A 23348-nucleotide genomic window follows, 5' to 3' on the forward strand; every position below is an offset into this window, starting at 1 on the left:
ATTATATCTTAAGCCAAAGTAGTTATTGTTTTTGGTTTTTTTGTGGAATGCAAGTAGGTGTTAGGGTGCTTGCTTGGGTAGGCAAAATCACCGGACGCATTTCGATGAAGGACTAAGGACAATGCCTAAGGTACCATGAACCTTACCAAGCTACATACTTTATTAACCTCTGTCAGGGTGACGTCTGACACTCACATTGATTGAGTAGGAGGAAGTGTATCAGCTGATATATATCACCACATTTTAATATGTTTCAACCAATTGATGGAGTCTGTAGTCAAAGTCGATACCTTTATTGGGCCAACATAGGAAAAGAGTTATAGTGACCTCAGAGGTGTATATTAGACACTTGTGCCAATACGGCTATATATCCATTTTTAATATTAACGGTGTAAATTCATTCCACAATGACAGATATAATTTGTCAACAGTCCTTGGAACCATCTCAATGTCAACAATAATAAGGGTTCATAATTAAATCAGTTGGAGATGGTAAAAGGACTACAGAAATGTAATTGATATCTAGCTTACACAATACCTTTCAAATAAAAAACCCCAAATATCGGTTAATTCTGAGTACTTCTTCTTTGGATATCGTGCCCGCTGCACCTACCAAAAACACGGACTGTGTCAGTTTTCTAATGACTCATTTTTATGTGATTTATAATGACTATTTCCTAATTGCCGAGGTTATGCTTTTATTACCTCTTGCACATGAGTCAGATCTATAAATTAACTGAATTTACTGTTAAGGAAATAATTTTAAGATAAATAGATAATCTATCTACATCTAGGTACATTTGGGAGCATGGCTTTATTAATTTCACATGGCTTTATGCTAAATGTGCAACATTATAAATTCACTATTGGATTTTTGAAGCAAAGTGAATTATATGACGAAATACTGATTTCATTTGTTTAAGAATTTATAAAGCAGGAATACATTTTGAAAGAAAAGTTGCTTTATTAGAGAATTAATTGACTTAAAGGGGCAGTAATGCCTAAAATTATTAGCATGTGCCTGTAAAATAAGTCTACATTTGCGTCATTGATCGCTATCCGAATGCCAAACAAGAAACATTGCATTTAGAAATACTGCTCACGCGGGTCTAATGCCCATTCATCGGTAGGAGTGCTTATTTCCAAGCTCCCAAATTATTTTTCCCTGGTTGCAAGGTTTAGGATTGAACTCAGCTAACACGCATCTAACATGCTAGCGCTCACAGGTCATCAGACGGAGAAGTATGCTCCTTGCAGAGGATTTCATATAGAAACACTCTGCATGAAAGCAATGAGTCTTGGAAGAGCACTGCTAAATAAGGCAAACTTGAGCAAAAAGGCAAACAAATGACATGACTATTCCTAATTTTTAATTATATGTGTATCTATGTCACTGAAAAACAAACTCATCAAAGTATCAGAATTTACATTTCTGCTGTAAATAAAAAGCAATTTTTTATGTTATTTTCAACCTCATGGGATCTCACTTTGTCAGCTGGAGTTCTTTAAAGAAAGTTATTTGCTTTGACCTTGAATCGATATGTATATTGTAATCATATGACAATTTCCCCAAACATTCAAACTACCACAACCAGACACTCACACTAACATACCCAGGGGCACATACTAACAGGGCCGGCCCTACCATGGAGCAGAGTGGGGCAATTGCTTCAGGCAGCACTTTCACAGAGGCAGCACTTTGCCGCCCCAAGCCCTTTTTTTTTTTTTTTTTTTTTTTTTTTTTTTTAAGCGGAGGAGAGAGAGGGGTGCCGAGTGGTTTTCGCTTACCCGCTCGGCGCCCCTCTCTCTCCTCTGCGAGGCCTCTAGCTCGGTCTCGGTGCCGGCTTGTAATGCTGAGCACCGGAAGATGGCGTCATTTCTGGCGCTCATCATTACAAGCCGGCACCGAGACCGAACTGGGAGACTCGCCGCAGGACTGCTGAAAGGTAAGTACAAAGGGGGGGGATAGGGTAGATAATAGGGAGGGAGAGGAAGGGTAGATAATAGGGAGGGAGGTAGGGAGAGGAAGGGTAGATAATTGGGGGGCGGCAGAGCAAGGGTAGATTATGGGGGGGGCACTTTAAACTTCACCCCAGGCGGCATTATGCTTTGCTGCATACTAACAAAAACTAACATACCCAGAGACACACTAACATAAGTGAGAAACAAATACACTAACATACCAACACACAAATAAACCCAGACACACAAGCACACCAATACACACACTAATATACCCATCCACAAACCCTCATGCAGCTCACTTACCCTGCATCTACTCAGCCTGTTTCAATCTACTCATGTCATGGGGTCACACAATGCAATGTTAAATGGCCCTGCTGAACCCAGTCTCCTCAATGAAAATTTAGAACATAAAGTGATAATTCTGGCCCTCTGGACTTACTACTTTGTCCCAGCTCTTGGGGTGGGGGGTAATTGCCTGATGCCCCTCCTCTGATTGTTAGGCACATGTCTAATAAAATGCCATAAGAGTTATTTAAGCTGCTAAAAGATAATCGGTTTTACCCCCTTTATCAGTTATTTGCAGACATAAAGTCTCTATTATCCCTCAGGATTTTTTCTTTAATTTTATAAATAATTATTCTAATGTCCCTCAGCATATTTTTATACTTTAACTTTTATACATTAACAGAGTGTGAATACATATTTTCTGCAAGGTTGGCGATGTGCATTAAAAAAAACAATTATTGCAACCTAAGCAAAATTGCAAAAGTCATTCTTGTGTATTATACTATATTTAATACATATTTTATTTGTCAAACCAACAAAGCAAAACCAATTCTAAATATGAAACATATGAGAAATCACCCAAAATGACCTCAATATTTATAGTGCTGCAGGGGAAATTCCTTTTGCTGGAGAGTCCAATAAGCTAGTATTATTTCAGTAAATCTAATTTACAGTTTTTTTCATAAATATGTAAAATGACATTTATGGGATGGAGGGATGTATTTTGTAGTAATTTTTTTTATTTTCTTGTGGAAACATTTGTTCAATGTCTAAAATCGTATCAATTTTTTAATCTCTGTCTTCAAAATAATACATTATTAATATCAAGTTTATAATCTGTTTTAAAATTAATGAATTATTAATATATAATACAGCTTGACACAAAATAGCATTTTTCTGCCATAATACTATTCCATCCACTTTAACTTAAACAGAGAAATCAAGTATATGACATCTTACCATATAACTTATTTGTTATTTTGAACAGTAAAAATGTTGCAGATTTTATATAACTCGACAGTTAATCCTGTCTGTGCTGCTGAATTTTGATGATATCACAGTATATTGTTGCCAACTGGAATAGTGATACAAACCCAGCAGGAAACACAGGAAGAGAAAAAACACTTTATTTAGAGAACAAGACATACGCAGAAAAAAAGAAGACTCAGGAACCAAAACAGAAAAAAGAGAGACAGAATGACAAAGTCAAGTATACACACAATAGAACCAGGAGAGAGATAAGACAAACACAAAGAAGGCACATAGTGTCAGTACATAGCGCCAACAAGAAGGTTACAACTAAGAGTCTTAGGATTTCTTGTGTTTTCAGACATATAGAGGCAAACATGACACAATACACTATGATCAACTTAACATTAGAAGAGAGAACACAATGAGGAAGAATAATCATAATGGGGAACTTTATACCTGGGAAATCATACCATATGGAGCTGGCCTACCGGGATACCAGGAAATTATTCATTCATTGTTCTAAGAGCAGGTGTATAGCTATAAACCACAGGGCCCTGGTGTGAAAATTACCCCGGGGCTCCCACATCACCAAGCAGAATGTCCCACAGTGCCACCTTTACCCTCAAACAGCTTGTAAGTTCCACCTTTGCTCCAAGCAGCTTATAATTGCCATTCTAACACCCAAACAGAATGACTGTGCCATCTTTGCCCTAGCGTGTCAGTGCCCAAACAGCTTATCTGTGCACCATCATTACACTCAAACAGCTGGTCTGTGCCATCACTGCCCACAAACAGCTTGTATTTTCCCCTTGCCGAACACCACACACTCTGCAATATATTACACATACACATCTATGCTAACACACTTACACATACATATCTATGCCAACACACTAAAGTTTACACATTCATGAAACACATGCATACACACCGTGCGAGCAGCTTTGGTTTCACCTCAGGGTCATGTGCGTAACACTAGGTGACCCTGCTGCATTCCTGTCTCCCTGTGTTGGTTCACAAATATTTAGAAAGGGCCCTTCTGAGCCTCTGACTAAACTGGAGACATCCCAAGTATGGTGATATTCCCACATGCAGATCCTGAGATAGTCCAATTCCTCCGATGGTGTTATATAAAGGTGCGTATTGTAATCCGTAAACACTATTAAGTCAGAAGACCTGACACTAAATACAGTATTTGCTTGATTATAAGATGACCCACCCAATATCTGAATATTAATTTAGGAAAAAAAGAAAAAGCCAGAATATAAGACTACCCGATAGGAAAAATGTTTTACTAGTAAATATTAACTCACATGTAAACTATTATTTCATATTTAATAAAAACTATGATTGAGAAAACTGAATTTTTTTAAATTTCCTTTTATTTGCTACTCTGCCCCCAGTTATGCACATCTGTCCCCCAGATATGCCTTACACAACCGCTATTTGCCACTCTGTGCCCAGATATGCCTTTTAACCCCCTATGTGCCACTCTGCCTCCATGACATGCCTGTTAACCACCTATATGCCACTCCGCCTCCAGAAAACCATTATACCCCCTGATGCCACTCTTACTTACCCCCCACATGCCCCGACTTACCAATGCATCCCTAGACTTGTCCCCCATGCTTTAGACTCCCTGGTGTCTAGTGGGGGCAGCCGGTGGAGGTCTGTGCGCAGACAACCTCCGCTGTTGCTGGCCGGTACTTCCGCCTGGGCTTCTATGACTGAGCACCAGAAGGTCATGTCACGCCGGTGCTCTGTCATAGAAGCTGGCAGCAGCGGAGATTTTCTGTGGGCATCCCACAAACGTTCACCGGCTGCGGGATGGGCACAGAGAACCGCCTCTGCTGGCGGCACTTCCGCCAGGGCTTCTATGGTGGAGCACAGGAAGGTCATGTGATACTGTCGCTCCGTCATAGAAGCCCCAGAGGAAGTGCCAGCAGTAGCTGCCAGAGAGGAGGATGCAGGTCCCCTGCAGTGCTGCAGGGGATCTGGTTCTTAGTCTTGTAGTCAGACCTCTAATTGAGGTCTGATTATAAGATGACCTTGAATATAAGACGAGGGATATTTTTCAGAGCACTTATGGTAGATTTTAGTGTATAGGATAGTGTTAAGGATTTTGGAAGGTGGAAGATCTACTTTAATGTTTGGACTGTTTTGGACTGTCTGGTTAAAGCAAATTTCATTTAAATAAATGAAAAAGCAAAAGCTGAATAAAGTATATTATAAATCAGAGAACTCACAACTAGTCTCTGTATCTACAGCTTCATGCTGTGCTGATGATATGGCCACCCGTTAATTCTGGTTATAGACTTTCAACATTTATTAAGAGCCTTAGATTGATTGATTTTTACTAACCGCATTGAGAGGATAGAAAGAGAAATCAAGCAGAGATGAACCCAAATAAACATTAAAATCCTGCAGCGTGTCCACAAACACTGAAAGTGTCCAGTCACTCTAGGCTTGTGTGTGGGTGTCGGGGCTGATGTTGTGTACCCTCGGTTGCACTTACCGCTGTTCCTTTTGATCTTGTACCTGGTGGAATATGTCCAATAACTATGGGAAGCCTAATACATCATGCATGATTTTTCCTCTCGTAAAAGGATTTTATCAACATGAAGCAACTGCCGGTTTCAAAAATAAAAACTTTACAAAATGCTTTTTTTGTAAATGTACTTGTATAGAATTTTGCAACGTTTATTTTTCTTTGCTATATTAGGCCTAATTCCCATCATGTCACAACATGCTAAATACAAAATGTATATGGCTGGATTGCACTTCATACAAGTACATTCAAGCAGGGCCGGCCGAAGACTTAACGCCGCCTGGGGCGAAGTTTAAAATGCCGCCCCCCGCCGACGCCGGGGGGGGGGCGGCATTATCTACCCCACCCCCCACCGGTACTTACCCTTAAACAGTCCTGCGGCGAGTCTCCCTGTGCTGCCACGGTGCCGGCTTGTAATGCTGAGCGCCGGAAATTCATGTCACTTCCGGCGCTCTGCATTACAAGCCGGCACCGAGACCGAACAGGTAAACTCGCCGCAGAGGAGAGAGAGAGGGGCGCCGAGCGGGTAAGCGAAAACCACTCGGTGCCCCTCTCTCTCTTCTCCGCTTCAAAAAAACCAAAAAAAAACCGCTTGGGGCGGCAAAGTGCCGCCCCTTCTGAAGTGCCGCCTGGGGCAATTGCCCCAGTCGGCTCCATTGTAGGGCCGGCCCTGCATTCAAGGTCAATAGGAATAAAGTAGAAATGACCATTTCATGTCTCTACAAAATGCATGGTTTTTATCAATAAGGGTTTGCGTAAAGAGGAATTCACATGTTGTGACATACAGACTGGGACAGCTGTCTGGCATATAGAGTAAATGCCCAGTGGGCCTCTGGCCAATAGGTCCCCATACTTACCCAATCTACCACTCCAGTGTGGCTACATATGAACAGATGCTTAAAAATGTAACATGCAGCCGTGTGTATCTAGCCATGCATTATTTGGCGGCCACTGACATTTAACAGCCAGGGCTGCTTCAGCCCCTGGCCGGTACTCTACAAATGTAATGTCATAAGGTCAGGAGTAACTTCAAATATATTTACCGCAAACCATTTAATTAGATAATATCTCACATACATCCAATCCTTTAAAATGGCCAAAGATAGGCACTTTTGTTTTAGGGGGTGTGATTAGAGGTATGGCTGAAGCAGGGCTCTTTACATGAATGTTTGACTTATCGATAGGTATTTATGTAACCAAGTAGGGAGTTTGGAAGATGGGGTGTATATGTCTACACTGAATATAAGGACTGATTAAGGTTTTAGTTTTTATAGCAGGAAAACAGACTAAAAGGGATGAATGGTTCCCATCTGCCGTCAAATTCTATGTCTCTTTTTCTATGTCTAGTTCTGAGATGGATGAGTGTCTTAAATTAAACATAATTGTTACATTTGAAATTTAACAGCAGCATAATTATTAAGATGTTTTAACCTTCTGCAAATTGGGAGACTGGATTGGCAGCTAAGCCACTTAAAAACATTTCTTTATTCACTTAAATGTGCATTTGTCATGCAGGGATATAGCAAACAGATAATGGTAATCCCAGCGGGTTAGAAGGAATAAGTGATTGTTGTAGTGAAGAATATATGGTAGAGAAAATGATAAATACGTAAGTAATTGAGGAATTCACCAGTCAAGTAAAAATTAATCTATTGGATTAAAAAAAAGGAATATCTTGGTTATAACACACATGCTAAATTTAAAACTGGGTTGAAAGGAAGATTTGTACATGTCAAGTTATGTTTTACTTGTGTATTATACATGAGATATTACACCAGTGAAAATAATTTTGGCCATGTGTGTGCATTACTATTTTTCTAAACACCTTTACCAAAAGAGAAGTCTTGAGATCCCATCTTGAGAATGTTGTAAATTCAAAGTCTATTCAGAGGAAATAACAGCACAATGTGGCAAGGCACAAGTCGGACGTGCCAGACCCATCCACCAAATACCACATGGGAAAAGCCATTTTGGCCAGCTCTCACAGTTCTAAACTATACAACACTAGATGGGGTCAGAAAGGAGGACTCTTAACTCCAAACTCGGGGACAATGGGTAGTGTTAAGTAGCACCTGCTAAAGCTAACACATTACTAACTTGCATTAAAAGGACATCAATATCTACACAGGTTTAGCTACATTTCATTTATTTACTCTAGAACAGAGCTTTGGAGGTCCATATGAGGCACTTGCAGGGGAAATGTTCACACAGCGGATGGAGCAGATAACATGAGTCCACTTAGTCCAATTAGTGGAGCCACAAGTCCATCTCAAAAGAAAAAAAAAAAAAAGGATGTTCTTCTAGGTAAGGACCAAAAAGCTCCAGAATTCACCAACAGTATAAGTGGTGAAAACAAATACTGAGAATGCTTTTAAAAATAAACTAGATAGGTTTTTTGAAGAAGAGTATTCAAAAGTACACATGGTATTTTAAAGAGAGTTTATTGCTACTACCCAAAATATTTTTTTCCTACCTTAGAAACGGAAAGGGGCATGTGCTTAAAGGCTGGGTTTTTGGCTTTATCTGGCTCAGTCGCATTTGAGATAGATTGGAAATTTTGAATTTGAAAGATCTACCGACCTCGAAATATATATATTTTATTCAATTTTTTTGTGCTACAAACTACTAATGTACTAATGAAACTTCTCCACAGCTTTTTAAGTTACCACAGCTCATGAGCAGAGACATGCGTCAGGAAAAAAACACGGCATCCCAACGAGTGCTCTGCCTACAGATCTGCCAAACACTTTGACTTTGCATTCTACAGCTTATAATGAGTTCCTTGAATGCATATATATTCTACCAAACACTGCCTAAGATATAATTGTAAAAGATCATTTAAATCAGAACATATTATATTAGGTTCGACAGCTGAACATACGCCATATGTACAGAATATTCTATTTTTCCAGGGTAAGCTTGGCAACACTGGAAGTAGAGTCAAGTCTTTCCAAGCCAGTTATGTAACTCACTAATACATCGGAAAGATTGAAATCTTATCTCAAAGATTTAGTTGCTTAAAGATTATAGCATTGCACCTTAAAAAGCTTTATGCCATGGCGGATGTTATTTTTGAGTTGACCTTCTGAAGTGGATAACAGAATCCTGAGTCTAGTATATTCTCTGTTCCTGCAACAACATAAAGACACATTGTTTTCTGAAGTTGCTCTTTTGATTTGTTACTTTTGCCCCGTCCATATCATTCACATCATAAGCCTCAATTACAACTTGGGATACTAATCGCAATTCACCTAAAGTGTGTACTGTTTCCATATTAAGCATCTATAGCCATGTAAGAAACCCTCCACCTCTAACATAATACCATAAGTGACAATATTTCTTTGTTCCATAGAGGATCCTAGTGACCAAAATAGGTAACGGTAGAAAAAAATGTTTATATATTATATATATATATATATATATAGAAAAAATGTATGCACTCTATGAACATTGTCCAGTGGGTTCATTGAACCATATAACATTATTCTCTGATAGAGACAGTGGGATTTTAACAGGATAAAGGGGACTCAAAGCATAAAAGAAAATAAATTACATACAATAGCACAACATCTATTTCACTAAAAATCTTTAGCCCCCCTCTTAGACAAAATGCATAGGGCTAGTATCTTTTTACATCTCATCCCCAGCCCGTTTTGGGTGAATCTTTATTACTGCGATTGACCTTGTGAGTGAAGTTTTAAAAAATGATATATGTTTTAACAGTGTTGCACTGTTTCTTTTTTGCATTTTTCTTGAATGCACGGAGTCCCATTTATCCTCTGTTAAAATCCAACTGTCTCTATTGTTTCTTATTTGAATTACGGGGAGGAATAGGAGAACCCCTCGGCAGTGGATCAAAACTTCTCATAGGGAAGAACTTTTTTGATAGGTGTATTTTTTATAAAATGATTCTTCACAAGTGTTTCACAGACTGGTAGGTCCAAGTGTCTCCATTTGAACTAACACCAAGGTGAGTTTGGTTGGCTTGTGTACCATGCCCTCTATAAATATTTGTAATAATGACAATATTCCTTTGGTTTGATTCACTAAGAAGTTGAAGGTTGAGTTATGTCATTTGTCGCAATCATGAAATCCATTTTTGTGCAATAAAATCACAGAAAAAGGTTCCCATTGAGTTGTCTTGTTGAATTGACTTGTTGCCATGACCATACGAAAGCGTGTGAGCCATCATGCAAGTCCTGGCGTGTCAAGAGAGCTTGATTTGCGGGTGCAAGAGAGCTGATTGCTAGACAATTAATAAATTATATCTTAATATAGCTATTGTGGCATTCTCCTTCCTTTTCATTGGTGTTAGTTCAGTGTGAGGCATAGTTCATTAATTAATCATTAGCAAGCATCACGTATATTTTTTAGTAACATCCCGATTTTTTTGTTTAACTCACCCTTCCAATATACTTATTTTTGTTCAATGGAAATTTGAAAAACATGGTAACCCAATTTTAATTAGTGAGTTGCTATACCCTGCATTAAAACGCTCATCGACTTGAGGCTCAGTCCTTGCGAATCCTTCTGAGCTCGCCGTCAAGTTGAGAATTTGCAAACTTTACTTGAGTTTGCCTTAGAAACTTGACTTGGCTGGCAACTTGCAATCATATATATATTTATATATATATATATATATATATATATATATATATATACCATAATGTCTTTTTTTTACTTATTTCCTATAATTCACTTAAGGACTAATGCATTTGTTTAAAAAAAAAAAAGGTTAGAATATGCCTTCATACTTCCAGAATGACTACTACATGTATTTGCTGTAATCATCTTAAATGCCCATTTTAAGCACCGCGTTGCTTTTCATTAAGTCAGACTGTAGCAGTACGTTGCTGTTATGGAGATTGTTGCTGGAAACATTACTCAACATGCTAATGGGAGAAAAAAAAAAAAAAGAGCACTTCATAAATTATCTTGCTTCCCCTGAAATATTAAAAAGCTTGACCAGAAAAAAAGTGATACTGGTATTTTTAGCATGCTAAACCACACTCCAGCGTCCCAGACAGGATCATCAACGAAGAATGCATATTAATGTACTCTGAAATACTTTGTCATGCATTTGCTAAAGCTAAAAAAGGTTTAAAAAATCAGTCACTTATGTTCAGGAGGACCTGCACCTTTAAAAATTGCAGTTTACAGTTTATAGCTGATTCAGGCAAATCTCACAATACAGCCATTTTTTTTCTTTATTTTTTTTTAAAAAACTGTATGTTTAACATAATTTGTTGAACAAATGCAATCACTTGCTCGTCTAGATTTCGTAAAGTACAGATATTTTATGCGAAGATATGATGACCTACGACACTTGGGAGCTTTTACTCAATACGTATAACAATTTCCACACCCTGTAGGACTAATTACTGATTCATTATGAAAAAGGCGATTACACTGGAGACGTAAATCATAGTAAGCGCTCTCTGATATTTTACCAATAGACTGTAAGGTGTTTGAACGGACATCAGTAAAGCAGGCTAAACTGTAATGTATTATAAATATACAGAATCGGATAATTAAGCTGTTAAGAAACAGATACTATTTATTTTCAGGTTTTTTAGTCCTAAAAACAAACCCAGCTCCCATATATTCAAGAGCAATATTAAGACTAATAAGATCATATATGCGAGTTGCAAAATGATGTATTGTGTTCAAGAAATGGCTGCTACTGAATCCATCTTTTCAGTAGATCGTGCCAATTATCCATAGTTGTGCCCTGTTTTTTAAGGAATGGGTGGTAGATACCCAGAGTATGTAGTCCCCTGCCTCATAATTGGTGTTTTTCCAATTGAATGCTACATAAGCATCAACCACTTTAAAAGGGAAACCCGGTCATCATATCCGCTTTAATGCATATGATATGTGTCACCTTTAAATGAGCTTCTTGTTTGCAGGCACATTGAGGGATTCATCAGAATGCAGGAGATGTGTACACTTCTCGTGTGCAGTAGCTTCCAGGTGTTCTAACAAGACCACCATGCACATGCCCAAAAAGTGGTCCCATTGGTTTCAGAGGGTGTGTGATGGGACAGTAGAGCTATTATCCTTTTTCTGGAAGAATATTCACATACATACAAAATACTTTAACATGTATTCTTTGTTGATGGGGCCCTTTAACAGTGTAAGCCTTGGGTTATCATATGGGACAAACCCATTTCAATTCTTATTTCATAATCTGTACTATAACTTCTTGTTCTATATATTCACCATTTTGAAGACTATCTTTATCTATCTATACAAGTCCATAGATGCTCTAGATTTGTTTTATCTCTGTTGGATTAAACGCTGGCTCCAACGCGATTGAACATTTTTTACGTTGCATGTTTGATAAGTATGTTGTACTACATAAGTGACATTCAGAAATCCACTTCTCTTTTCACCAGCTCCGGAGAGCACTATAAGGACTACTGCTGTGAGAATCAAACTGCGTTTCATCTGTGTGTGCAGATAATTGATGCTAAAATGCTAGCAATTATATTTCCTTGACATCCGCATTTTTTTTGTGTGTCTTTATATTGAGAACCATGCACAAATACAAATCATTTTCTTTCATTTTATGATTCTAGAATTCTCCAAGTATTTATAGAAAAATAAATGCCACACTTCATTTTTGTTAAGGTTAAAATAAATAAATGAAGAAATATCGTCTATTTTATTTTAATAAGGCGCAGTATTTTTTCAATCTCCCTTCTCTTCTTCCCACCAATACCCCCAAAAAAATTTAGAATTCCAAACTGTGAAATGTAAAATCTAGAAAAGCGCTAAATCCATTTCTAATGATAGTTCCAACTGCAATCTCTCTCTACGTAAATTATAACCTTTCTTTCAATGGTTTCTTTTAAATAATATTCAGACATTGGGGAAATTCATAGTCTATTTTTATACCTTTTTGTCCCACCTTCTGTACCCTGCTTTTGTTCTGCAGCTGCAATAATTTCAGTTTTCCATTAGTTGTCCCGCACTTCACAAATGTAAGGTAAAGGTGTATTTGGTTCAATAAAAGCAGCATGCAACTTCTCTTAGTGCTCAACTCGTGTTTTCAAAAGGTCGTGTCAGTTCTATTCTTTACAGGTCAGTGAACATGTTCCACCACTAAAGAGTTTTAGTCGGCAAAAATGTTATTTTATAGAACAGTTTTCTGAGAATTCTAGAACACAAATGCTGTAGGATGTTTGAATTGTGTAGTACTGATGTGAAAACAAACGTCAGAAACATGGTGGTTGTAGTTATTTAATGGGACATTTCAAAATTGGGTATTTGTTAGACTTGTGCATTCGTCTTCGGGCGAACATGAAAACGAGCACGAAGAGGCCGTTTTTTTGTTCTTTCCGAAGGAACGTAGAACAGAATACAGTGCCGGCAAACCGTAGGCGAAGACGAAGACTCACAATCACGAAGAATCGAAGATTCTTCGTGATCGTCTTCGTTTTTGCCGCGCAACCGCCAAAATTTCAAACAGGAGTGAGCTGATCCTCGTCTGTCCAATCAGCTCACTCTTGTGACGTAACGCTAAGGGTCTCGTCCAATGCCTGTGCTGCTGTTTTTTGAATTCTGAAGGCGCCTTTATAAGACCAGAGCTTGCCTGAGAGATCCATTCATTTTTCGCTGTGACTGCTTTGGCAACACTGCTGTGCTGCATCCGAGCGTTACAGAGAGAGATTGTTCTGTTCTGTGTGAGACTGGTAAGCCTTAGCCTGCCATTTCTCACTGTGTACTTCATCCTCACTTCAGTGCTACTTAATTAATATATTTAATAATAATAATTTGATTAATTTAATTTTTTTTAAATTAATTTGTCATCAACTTTAGTGTAAGTGCTGTTGAGTTGACAGTGCACCCAGTGCCTCAGTGGCACTGGGGTGCCCTTGCCCTGGGCTGGCACTAGTGCCTATTGCCTGTCCTGCTTAAATAAATTAAATAGAATTTATAAATTACAATTTAATAGAATCTATAATTTAATAGTTCATTATAATATTATATATATATATATATATTTGTCAGTCATATATATATATATACTATAGTATACTAGTGTAGAGTGTACTGTAGACATTCATCTACTAGTGTCTAATTTAAAATCAGTAATATTAATTAATATAATTAATAATTGAATTCATTATAAAATTATATATATATTTGTCAGTTATAGTTAGTAATAGTATACTAGTGTAGAGTGTACTGTAGACATTCAGAACATCTACTAGTGTCTAATCTAAAATCAGTAATATCAATAATTCTCTAATTCTTTCTTATCTTAATAGTTAATTAAATTAGCTATAAATAAAAGTAATAATATTAATTAATTACTACTAGCGTATAGTTCAGCTAATCTTATTAGTACTGGTGCTGCAGCTCTATAGTTTGTGCTTTGTTTTAGCAACAGTAAGAGACCAAGTCAATTTTTCTTAATTAATCTTTCATTTTATTTCATTTGTTTTGCTCACCTCAGTCCATCAGTGAAGTGAACTTGTTGGGCTAGTGAGTGCAGCCGCATAAGTGCTGTGTTTTTTTTTGATCAGCAAGCAGTGACGTTAACTGTTTTGCAAAGATTTTCTCATTTATTTTACATTTTATTTCAATTTTATTAAAAGTACCCTTAGTGTTTTGCTCACCTCAGTCCATCAGTGAAGTGAACTTGTTGGGCTAGTGAGTGCAGCAAGCAGTGAAGATAACTGTTTGGCTGTGACATTTTATTTTATTTCTAATTCTTTTCAAGAAAAATTGACTGTGACGAGCTGTACTAAGCAAAGCTTCAAGCTACTAGCTGTAGTACTAAAATAATTCTAATCTTCTTTAATCTTAATCTATAATATATTATAAATAATAATATTCTAATTCATAATCTATAATATAAGTAATTCTAATTCTAAATTCTAATTCATAATCTATATTCTTCTATCTATAATACATAATATATAAGTAAATTAGTTCTAATCTATTAATATTATATAACTTAATATTAATTAATAAATCATATACTGAATCTGATTTAACCTCACTTTAGCTTAGTGGGTTTGAGAGCGTCTGCCTAGAGGTAGACTTATAGTAAGGAAATATAGCTTTAGGCTAGCATAGTGGTAGGCTAAGCTCTTAGGCCCGTGTAAATTCAAATTAAAAATAAAATACTGCTAGTTATTAAATAGTTAATCTTGAGTTAATAATTTCAATAACTTTAGGATTTTGGCAGATTGCACACAGCACAGTGCAGTAGTGCATAGTTTTACTTTTTAAGCAGTAGCACTGAAGAGAACTTCCTCTAATTTTTTTGTCTTTAATTCGTTTTTCCTTTTTTTTATTTTTATTTTTTTATTTTTTTTTTTATAGTTTTTTAAACACTACACTACACTACACTACACTACACTACACACACAACACAAAATTTGAAATGGATCCTCCTTTTGGGACTAAGGAGGGACAAGCTCCATCTACCACCACCACCACCACCACCAGCACCACCACCAGCTCTAAGATGCAGCCTTTGCGTCAGTCTAGTCGGCCAAGTAGGCCAAGCTCTCGCTTATCATTTGGGGAAGCATTGCTTGAAGGATCATCAAGTAAAGGAAAGGCACCAAAAGCAGGCAGTAGTAGTGCGGCTAGGCCCACAAGCTCTATGGTTTTTTACGGAAAGCCTAAAGCACCAGAAGCACGTTCAAAGTTAAAGGGTAGCACAAGTAGTACCAGCCCAGTGACTAAAAAGAAGTGCCTTTTGCCCCAAGCAGCATCTTCCCCATCCACCAGCAGCATGCAAGGTACCAAGCAGAGCCAAATTAGCAGCAAGACTCAGAGGGGTCCCAAACCAAAGCGATCTCATTCCTTTGTAGGGAAAACCACCACCACCACCACCCCCGCCTCTACCACCACTAGTGCTGCGCCTACTGTTCCCACTGGTACCGCCACGCCATGTCCTCCTAGTACCTCTAGCAAGCCACCAAGTCCTTACAAAATTTTTGTAAAGACAGTTAGAGAGAGGGCTACACATAGTGGAACTCCACCTAGCGAGGTAGCAGAGGAGCCTGAGACTGAGAGGCCAAGTGCAGAGTCTATTCTTCCTGCTCGCACTACTACTAGTCACGAGTCTCACGACGATATCAGTCTTAGCTCCAGCCTAGCAGGAATTCCATTCGATCTGGCTAATGAAGAGCTAGACTATGAGCCAGAGGAAGTAGAGGAGATGAGTGGTCAGGAATCAGATTCCTCAGGGAGCAGTGTCCAAATGACTAGTGCACAATTTTCCCCTGAGCCTCCACCTTCTCCGCTACGATCATCACCATCACCACCACCAGCAGCAGCAGCAAAACCTAGCAAATCTAAAGCAATTAGCAGTCCCACTATGGCCAGTACTGTTACCACCAGTCCCACCACCACTAGTTCTGCCTCTGTTCATCCACCCCGAGCAGTAAGAGCAGCACCCAAGGCACACTCCAAGGCTATGCGCGCCCCAATTTGGGAGCACTTTGAAAATGTTGAAGAAGGGCGCTATGGAAAGTGCAAACATTGTGGGAAGCTAATAAGCAGAGGGAAAGTGTCTGGCCATTTTACCAGTGCTAGCATGAAGCATCACCTCAGCACTCAACACAACGCTGTGCTATTGGGGAAAGATGCAGAGGTAAAACTTAGTGCAGGCAGCATAGCTGGTGGCCGTGGAAAAACCCCAACAGCTTCTTCTTCTGAGCCAATAGCAGCAGCAGCAGCAGCAGCAGCAACTAGTGCTGGCAGCCAGAGACCAAGGCAGGTTGGAGCACTGCATGCCCAGCCCACCCTGGAAGAATTTGGGGCATTCCACTCCAAGAGAACGATGCCCAAACAGCAGGCCAATAAAGTAACGCGACTTATTGGTCAGTTCATTGCTGTTGGAGGGGCATCCTTCTCCATGATTGAAGGGGAGCCTTTCAAACAATTGATGGCGGCTGTGGCTCCACAATACACAGTTCCGTCACGTTCCACTTTCAGCAGGAACATTGTCCCCTCGCTGTATCGGTCCTGTGTTGCAGCAGTGAAAGAGGAGCTTTCCAAGGCTGCTGGTCAGTGTGTTCATTTCACTACAGATTTGTGGAGTGCACCTAGCGCCCAGCATGCCTTTCTTTCTTTGACAGCACACTGGTGGCAGCCCGGTGTGTCTAAGGAAGTTGCTGCAGCAGGCTACCGATCATTCCTTCTCCATGCAGAAGTGATGGATGAAAAGCACACTTCCCAAAATATTCTGCATGCGATTAGGAAAATGTTTAGCCTTTGGGTGGGAGCAGAGGCGGGCACCAATGTTGAAGTTGGTTTTGTGGTAACTGACGGAGGTGCCAATATGGTGAAAGCGCTGCGAGATGGTCATATTGTTGGTGTGCGCTGTGCAGCCCACATCATCCATCTTGTAGTGAAGGCAGCAATGTCAGAAGGAACTAATGTGGCAGCAGTAGTTCTGTCCCGCTGCAGAAAGATCGCTGGGCACTTTCACCATAGTGTTAAGGCTAGCCAACTTTTGAGGGAAGAGCAAGAGAGGTCAGGTCTTCCCGTACACTGCCTACGTCAGGATGTCAGTACACGGTGGAACTCCACGTTAGACATGCTAGAGAGGATTTTGGAGCAGCAGAGGGCAATCCATAATCTTGCCTCAGAGCACAATATTGGGATTACCTCTCCATTGAATAGGGAGGATTGGACAGTGATCGCCCAGCTAGTGGCAGTCCTTAAACCATTCAGGGATGCCACAGAAAATTTAAGCTCAAACACTGCCAGTCTGGCCCAGGTAATCCCAGTGTTCTCCCATCTAGGCAGCAAGATGGATGTGTTCCTTGGAAACCGTGAGGCTGTTCAAGGTGGCACTCTACATCCTGACGTAGCAGCCATAGTCAGGAAGCTGAAGGATCTGCTAAAAGTACACCTTCGCAAGCGAATGGAAGAGAGTCCCGAAATGATGCTAGCGTGCCTTTGTGATCCAAGAATTAAGGGAAAGCTAGCTTTGAAATTCAATGTTCTCAGTAGCTACCGGGAGCAATTGGTCAACAAGGTGCGTGACTGGCAGCGTAAAATGGGAATGCTGTCCGAGGAGGGTGAGGTGCAGGAGGAGGAAGAGATGATGTGGTCTGCTACCCCTAGCAGCAGCATCAGCAGCAGTGCCACAAGCAGCACAACACAGCTGAGTGGAGCAGCTGCGTTTTGGGAAGAGGCACTTGGCAGTATAGTTGGACCATCTGACAGAGCTAGCAGCAGAAAGGAGAGTAGTGCTGCTGAAATGGTCAAACTTTACCTCTGTGAAGTTCCTTCTGCTCCTAATGTTGATCCTCTTAGCTACTGGGATGAAAAGAAGAGTGTGTGGCCTGCACTCTCATGGGTTGCGCAGCAGCTTCTATCATGTCCGCCAACCACTGTTCAAAGTGAGCGCGTGTTTTCTATGACTGGAAACATACTGAGTCCACAGCGCTCACGCATGGCACCTCATCTGATGGAGCAGATTGCCTTTCTTAAATTCAATCTGCCCAAATTGGTTTACCCAGCTCTTAGCTTGGAAAGTTAAATTTTTTCTCTCTAATGTTTAAGGTAGTTTCTCCCCCTGGTTGCACTTGCTGCGGTGTGGCAATGCCTGCTACCTCCGCTGGTGTAGCCAATTTACGCTAGGGCCTAGTGTCTGAGCTCTGTAAGTCCACTCCCAAACGCCTAGGACTGACAGTCTTTGGATGCTTTGCCCTGGGGTGAAACAGGTGAGTGGGTCGTCAATTGCCCACTCATTCACCTTTTTCCGTTTCCAACGCTGCTGCTGGTGGTGGTGCCAGTATCTTTTGCCAGTTCGCTTCCTGGCTGAAATCATGCCTCAGATGTCCCTAATGGAAAGGGTAGTTTCTCCCCCCTGGTTGCACTTGCTGCGGTGTGGCAACGCCTGCTACCTCCGCCGGTGTAGCTAGCTTATGCTAGGGCCTTGTGTCTGAGTTCTGTAGGTCTGCTCCCAAACGCCAAGGACTGACAGTGCTTGGATGCTTTGCCCTGGGGTGAAACAGGTGAGCGGGTCGTCAATTGCCCACTCATTCGCCTTTCCCAATTCTGCTGCTGCTGGTGGTGGTGCCAGTGTCTCTCTTCAATGCCAGTTCGCTTCCTGGCTAGTGTCATGCCTCGAATGTCCCTGATGGTAAGGGTAGTTTCTCCCCCCTGGTTGCACTTGCTGCGGTGTGGCAACGCCTGCTACCTCCGCCGGTGTAGCCAGCTTACGCTAGGGCCTTGTGTCTGAGTTCTGTAGGTCTGCTCCCAAACGCCAAGGACTGACAGTGCTTGGATGCTTTGCCCTGGGGTGAAACAGGTGAGCGGGTCGTCAATTGCCCACTCATTCGCCTTTCCCAATTCTGCTGCTGCTGGTGGTGGTGCCAGTGTCTCTCTTCAATGCCAGTTCGCTTCCTGGCTAGTGTCATGCCTCGAATGTCCCTGATGGTAAGGGTAGTTTCTCCCCCCTGGTTGCACTTGTTGCGGTGTGGCAACGCCTGCTACCTCCGCCGGTGTAGCCAGCTTACGCTAGGGCCTTGTGTCTGAGTTCTGGAAGTCCGCTCCCAAACGCCAAGGACTGACAGTTTTTGGATGCTTTGCCCTGGGGTGAAACAGGTGAGCGGGTCGTCAATTGCCCACTCATTCGCCTTTTCCAATGCTGCTGCTGCTGCTGCTGCTGCTGCTGGTGGTGGTGCCAGTGTCTCTTCTCTGCCAGTTCGCTTCCTGGCTAGTGTCATGCCTCAAATGTCCCTTATGGTAAGGGCAGTTTCTCCCCCCTGGTTGCACTTGCTGCGGTGTGGCAACGCCTGCTACCTCCGCCAATGTAGCCAGCTTACGCTAGGGCCTTGTGTCTGAGCTCTGGAAGTCCGCTCCCAAACGCCAAGGACTGACAGTGTTTGGATGCTTTGCTCTGGGGTGAAACAGGTGAGTGGGTCGCCAATTGCCCACTCATTCGCCTTTCCAATTCTGCTGCTGCTGCTGCTGGTGGTGGTGCCAGTGTCTCTTCGATGCCAGTTCGCTTCCTGGCTAGTGTCATGAATCAAATGTCCCTAATGGTAAGGGCAGTTTCTCCCCCCTGGCTGCCTCTGTCTGCGGTGTGGCAACGCCTGCTACCTCCGCCGGAGTGGCCAGCTTACGCTAGGGCCTAGTGTCTGAGCTCTGGAAGTCTGCTGCCAAACGTCTAAGACTGACAGTGTTTGGGTGCTTTGCCCTGGGGTGAAACAGGTGAGTGGGTCGCCAATTGCCCACTCATTCGCCTTTCCCATTTTTCAATGCTGCTGCTGGTGGTGGTGGTGGTGCCAGCATCTCTTCTCTGCCAGTTCGCTTCCTGGCTAGAGTCATGCCCAAAATGTCCCTAGTGGTAAGGGCAGTTTCTCCCCTCTGGCTGCGTCTGTTTGCGGTGTGGCAAGGCCTGCTACCTCCGCCGGAGTGGCCAGCTTACGCTAGGGCCTTGTGTCTGAGCTCTGGAAGTCTGCTGCCAAACGTCTAAGACTGACAGTGTTTGGGTGCTTTGCCCTGGGGTGAAACAGGTGAGTGGGTCGCCAATTGCCCACTCATTCGCCTTTTCAATGCTGCTGCTGGTGGTGGTGCCAGCATCTCTTCTCTGCCAGTTCGCTTCCTGGCTAGTGTCATGCCTCAAATGTCCCTAATTGTAAGGGCAGTTTCTCCCCCCTGGCTGCCTCTGTCTGCGGTGTGGCAACGCCTGCTACCTCCGCCGGAGTGGCCAGCTTACGCTAGGGCCTTGTGTCTGAGCTCTGGAAGTCTGCTGCCAAACGTCTAAGACTGACAGTGTTTGGGTGCTTTGCCCTGGGGTGAAACAGGTGAGCGGGTCGCCAATTGCCCTCTCATTCGCCTTTCCAATTTTTCAATGCTGCTGGTGGTGGTGGTGGTGGTGGTGGTGCCAGCATCTCTTCTCTGCCAGTTCGCTTCCTGGCTAGAGTCATGCCCAAAATGTCCCTAATTGTAAGGGCAGTTTCTCCCCCCTGGCTGCCTCTGTCTGCGGTGTGGCAACGCCTGCTACCTCCGCCGGAGTGGCCAGCTTACGCTAGGGCCTTGTGTCTGAGCTCTGGAAGTCTGCTGCCAAACGTCTAAGACTGACAGTGTTTGGGTGCTTTGCCCTGGGGTGAAACAGGTGAGTGGGTCGCCAATTGCCCACTCATTCGCCTTTTCAATGCTGCTGCTGGTGGTGGTGCCAGCATCTCTTCTCTGCCAGTTCGCTTCCTGGCTAGAGTCATGCCCAAAATGTCCCTAATGGTAAGGGCAGTTTCTCCCCCCTGGCTGCCTCTGTTTGCGGTGTGGCAACGCCTGCTACCTCCGCCGGAGTGGCCAGCTTACGCTAGGGCCTTGTGTCTGAGCTCTGGAAGTCTGCTGCCAAACGTCTAAGACTGACAGTGTTTGGGTGCTTTGCCCTGGGGTGAAACAGGTGAGCGGGTCGCCAATTGCCCACTCATTTGCCTTTCCCATTTCCTTTTCCATTTCATTATTTTCCTTCTGATACACAACCAACCAAACATAACACACACAATAACACATATAACACATATAACACACAGTGACATCACACATAACACACATACACACACACTTACAATGCACAAAACACAAGGACCTTTTCCTTGTTATTTGCCCTGGCCTTCACTCACTAATAGCATTACATTAACACTATAACTCACACTTCACCCTATAACATTTTTCCATCCACATACCTGCCAACAGACCCAACTTTTTCAGGGACAGTCCTGCTTTTTTCCAGTCCTGTCCCATCTAATTTAGCTAAACTAGGTATGCAAAATGCAAATACACATAGGTAGTTATAGCTCGGTAGGTAACGCTACTATAAACATTTAATAAATATAATCAAGTACTAAATAATAAATCTAACTTTAAAATACATTTAAATAAACCCCTATTTTTTTTTTAAAAAAAACATTAAAATTAAATTATTATTATTTAGACATAATCCATCTTTAACCAAACCAGTGCACTGCTACTAATCTTAAACATAACCGTACATTAACCCTAAGCTATTTTTTAGTTCTTGTCCAACATTTTTCCATCAGCATACCTGCCAACACACCCAAGATTTTGGTGGACAGTCCTGCTATTTTCCAGTCCTGTCCAATAAGTAAGTTGGGTTGTTGCAAAGTATGCCATTGTAAATAGGTAGCAAATGTTAGGCATGTAAAGTGGTCCAAAATCAATTTAAAAATGTAAAATATTCCCTATTCTTTTATTAAACATCTATGGACAGTACACCTCGGTATGTGTGTGCAACTCTATTGGTCGTTTCGGCAGGGGGCTCGCCTGCCATCAACGAATGAAGTGCATTCTGCAGTTCTGCAATTCACTCGTTGATGCCAGACCAGCCCCCTGCCGAAACGACCAATAGAGCTGCACACACGTACCTTCACGGCAGCTGCTGCTGCTGTGATGTGTTATTAACCCCGTATTAACCCCTGCTAGGCAACCAGGAGGAAAACGAAGATTAAACGAGCACGAAGAATGTCCGCGAATATTCGCCCGAAGAGAAGACAGGAACGGGCGAATATTCGCGGAATACGAAGATTTTTTTTTCCCCGAAGACGAGCACGAAGACGAACACGAAGAGCCCCCTGGTGCCCAAGTCTAGTATTTGTGACACCAACAATATGTACGGCTTGCTTTACTGTAACTGAGATAATTGACAGTTGTTTAAAAACTTACGTAGAAAAAAATATTTACCATCGTCACATAGAAACATCTTTCTAGACTGCCCTGAGAGTCACGGTTTAAAATATTTAGCAATTGTACAGCGCTGTAGAATATGATGGTGCTATATGAAACAATAAATAATAATATTCTGAAATGAGTGATCAATATGCTGAACACTGGGCTGTGTCTAATGTGATATGTGTTCAGGATGACTTGACTATTGCGGGGGTCACTTGATACTAGGTTACATGACCTTGCAGGGTCATGGAACACAAGGCCATTGGACCCACGGCTACAAGCGGTAGAACAGGGAAAAGCCACACGAGGTAATCCATCTGTGAACTATAACTGGCATTTAACGTCAAAAGAAGCTGCAAGTCTCATGAAATCACCAAAGATTTAGGGCTGCCAAGGCAAACACCCGTGGCTTCTGTCCTCTTAATTCCCCATGCATGGGACACTTCTGAGAACAGGTCCAATTTTGACCTATGTAAAGGATGGCCCTGGCTGCATAGGTTTTGCATGCTTCAAGCATTGAAACTACCATGGGGTGAAACCATGTTCAAGCCATTCACCAAGAACATGCAGTAGAAGGCTTACTACAGCAATAAAGGGTTTCCTTACATTTACAAGCATGGCCTACAGGATGCACTCAGAGCAAGTGCATGTGAAACGGTTGGGTGCCAGGCAAAATAAAATGGAAAGGGGTGCCAGAGATTTTTTTCCTTGTGACCAAGGACCAAGGGCCTGTCTTGCTTGCATCATGGTAGCTTCCCAGAAAGGATAATGTAACCTGAAATTATGCAATTTTTTCTGATGCTTGCACAGAAATACATTTTATAAATGGGCTTATGTTCATGGCATAAAGGATACACAGTACACTGACTGGTGCAGATTTAAGGCATGCTGCTCT

General features: G+C 41.7%; 1 protein-coding gene across 1 annotated transcript in view; it reads left to right on the forward strand.

Moving 5' to 3' along the window:
- Positions 1–23348, forward strand: part of LOC149278801 (potassium/sodium hyperpolarization-activated cyclic nucleotide-gated channel 1-like) — a gene marked incomplete at its 3' end in the record, with an annotated part of 138285 nt that overhangs the window by 31429 nt on the left and 83508 nt on the right. The window lies entirely within an intron of this gene.

Source organism: Sceloporus occidentalis, unplaced genomic scaffold, assembly GCF_023333645.1.
Source record: "Sceloporus occidentalis isolate IW3139 unplaced genomic scaffold, rSceOcc1.0.p SCAF_180, whole genome shotgun sequence".
Taxonomy (NCBI): domain Eukaryota; kingdom Metazoa; phylum Chordata; class Lepidosauria; order Squamata; family Phrynosomatidae; genus Sceloporus; species Sceloporus occidentalis.